The sequence below is a fragment of the Phytophthora infestans genome, genomic scaffold, assembly GCF_000142945.1.
Source record: "Phytophthora infestans T30-4 supercont1.2222 genomic scaffold, whole genome shotgun sequence".
Taxonomy (NCBI): Eukaryota; Oomycota; class Peronosporomycetes; order Peronosporales; family Peronosporaceae; genus Phytophthora; species Phytophthora infestans.
The window spans coordinates 1-3149 of NW_003306444.1; the positions used below are offsets into that span (position 1 = coordinate 1).

Below are 3149 nucleotides of genomic sequence, written 5' to 3' on the forward strand. Positions count from 1 at the left end.
TCCCAGGCCATTTCAAAAAGGGTGACACGAATGGGTAAGTTTAATCTAATTCGACTTTCAGACAAGGTCAAGTTTTTAGCAAATTTGGTCCCCGGCGCCTTCTTAACACGGGACATTGAGAGGGAGATCCTGGCCCAGGTCAGCCACCAGAGCCCCGGCCTTCGCGCCTCTTGCCTTCGCGATTTTTGGCCCTCGCCTGAGGCGTAAGGCTATTTCAGACCCCGCGGTGAGCATCCGAAACCCAAGACCCGATATCGCGCGGAACGAACGGGTTTACCATGCGGCGCCTGTCCAGGGTGGCCGTACACCAGGGCTCTTCCGGACGCTTCGCTTTTGCAGGAAGGAGTAAACAGCGGCCTTCTCGGAGTCGGGGGCGTCGAGATCCAGTCGCTTGCGCCCGATACCCAGCTGAAGGAGCGAGAGGAGACGTAGACTTGTCGGCCTTTCACTTCTCCGCAGCTTTTTGGACGTCTTGATTGGGGGCAGCCCACTGCACGTTTTCGCTTGCCGCGAACAGGCTTCTTCGCCGTCGAGGTGGAGGGGGTGGGGGAAGGCTTAGCAGGTGCGGACGGCACGGGCGATACTTCTGACTGGAGCGGCTTCGCGAGCACGGGAGCGCGCAGTGCGACGGAGGGCCGACCTTCCAGCAGATCGTCGACTAACTGCTCCATATGGTCCAGACCGGTAGAGAGGCCATTTGCCGCCCAGGTGCGATTTCAAAGCGACCCAGAACTCCCGCTTGATGGTCTTGGCGTCGTCTCCTGGCGTCCCATGTTCATCGTACTCCAGTGCCGCGTCTAAGAATCGCCTGAAACGCCGGCGCTCCGCGACGGTGAGGCGCTTGGACATGCTGACAGGAGAGAGGGTGTAACTGAGAAGTGTCGTACGCGGAGATTGTTGGAAACTGAAGGATACGTCGCATTGGCTCGGTTGGTGGCAGACGGACGTTGGAGATGGGGCGCTCGCGACAGGGAGCAAAAATGGAACGAGATGAAAGGAAACGACTTGGGTGACACTGACGCCACTTGTGTAACGGGGTTACATGGTGTGGAGCACACAGGGGTACGAAGTACCCGGAGAGTTAACAAACTCTCAGTACATAAGTTGGAGAGTTAACAAGGTCTCTCAGTACGTTGGCTGAAAGCCACACGTTATGCATTTGATTAGGTTTAACTATGCTAGATAGTTAAACAGATACATTTACCCCTAGGCGGCTTGGCCGCAATAATAGTAAATAAAACACTTCTGGTTTTGAAGCATAAAAGTTAAGGTGTTAACTTTGAGCCCTGGTCTTGGGCTGTAAGTGTCCTTTGGATAAGGAACTTAGTATTAGTGACTCTTTGAGTCGAACGTCTTCCTCTGACGCTAAAGCTACGGCAGCCCCGCTGCACTTGGTAGCACTTGTAGTCAATCCCGCTCCTGAGTCGGTTGACTATATCCTCTGCGAGGATGGAACACCCCGTGTTCGCGAATTTGCCCCCGGCGCAGCAGGACGCGCTTACTAAGCTTATGTCCTTGCTTGGCCCGGAGGGCGTGGCTCATCTTGCAACGCAAGGTCCAGAGGCGGTCACTGCCAGGCTGGAATCGTTCTCCCGCTACGAGAACGCGCTCTTGGAGCATGTCCATGAGAAGATGAGCGCCGCAACGGCGGCGGCGTTACTGACGCGTGAAGAGTCTATGAGACTGAAACCGCTCATGGTGAGCGTAAAAACCTTCGAGGGGAAGGATGGAGAGAATCTCTTTCTCTGGACCCGTGAGGTCGAGATGGCCATGGGATCGGCCCTGCTCCAGTCTGAGCATCAGCGCGTGGCGCTGGCTATCTCCAGGCTTGGAGGTCGCGCTCGCGAATGGGCACTAACGTGCGGCACGTCTGTTGACGCTGCATTTCCCACTTGGGATCAGCTGAAGCAACAGCTTTCGCGCGTGTTCGCGCCGCCTAATCAGGCGTACCGAGTCCGGTCGAAGTTCCTTGCGACCCGCCAGGGTAAGAAGGAGTTATTGGACTATGTCCAAGAGCTGAGAACTCTTATCGCCGAAATGGCGGCGGACCCTCTTCCGGAACTGGTCAGTGTGACCGTGTTCATGGAGGGACTTCGTGTGAGCGCAGCTCGAACGGAAGTGTTCCGTGTACACCCTAACTCTTTCGAAGAGGCGGTGAATGTGGCATTAAATGCCGAGCACAACTTCAGGTCGGCTCGACCTGGTTGGAGCGCTAGTAGCGCAAGCTCTTCGAGCGGTCCAGAGCCGATGGTCGCCGAATTTGGCTCGGAAAACAATAGCAGCGGCACTTAGCGATTTTTGCGAACAAACCTCACTAAGCCAAAACAAAGACTTTGACGATCTTAAGCTTAACAGTATTAACTCTCTACCAGCACTTTGACCGGTTACTTTCGCCGCCCCATAGCGAAAGTAAATCACTTTAACGCAGCCTTATTTCGACTGCTTAACTTTATAGTTTTAACATTGCGCGTTTGCAATTGGGGGGAGAAATGTTCATTTCTGAACAAATCAATAGAACAAGGGCTAAATCTCAGCAGATCGTAGTACAAGACTACTCTCATGCTTACAACACCCCGTTCTGTAGTTAAGTCGTCTACAAAGGATTTATCTTTCCCAATATTTGAAATTACAAATCAGCCTACTCTCCACCGCCAGTACTTGACAGGCAGCGGAGTTCGTTGCAATTGTATGATGTTGGGTGTCCAGAAGACACCTATCGCTATTCGCGGAACATCGGGAAAGGTGATTATCGTCTATTCCAGCATGGATTCTGACTTAGAGGCGTTCAGCCATAATCCTACAGATGGTAGCTTGGCGGCACTAGCTTTTCAGCTAACCGCAGTTACCAATTATCTGAACCAACGGTTCCTCTCGTACTGGGTTGGATTACTGTTTAGACAACGAACTCATCAGTAGGGTAAAACTAACCTGTCTCACGACGGTCTAAACCCAGCTCACGTTCCCTATTAGTGGGTGAACAATCCAACAATTGGCGAGTTCTACTTCGCAATGATAGGAAGAGCCGACATCGAAGAATCAAAAAGCAACGTCGCTATGGACGCTTGGCTGCCCACAATCAGCCAATCCACATTCAAAACACCCTCTCACCGCCTACGATAGCCCCCCGACGTTGATGCCGACGGTGCACC

The 3149-nt window shown here is 53.2% G+C and overlaps 1 non-coding gene across 1 annotated transcript; it reads right to left on the bottom strand.

The window, feature by feature from the left end:
• Positions 1–2628: 2628 nt before the first annotated feature.
• On the bottom strand, positions 2629–3071 carry PITG_33540 (the record flags this gene model as incomplete). Its single annotated transcript, XR_009934934.1, has 1 exon — positions 2629–3071. It is a non-coding gene; the product is annotated as a 28S ribosomal RNA (ribosomal RNA).
• Between the last annotated feature and the right edge of the window lie 78 nt (positions 3072–3149).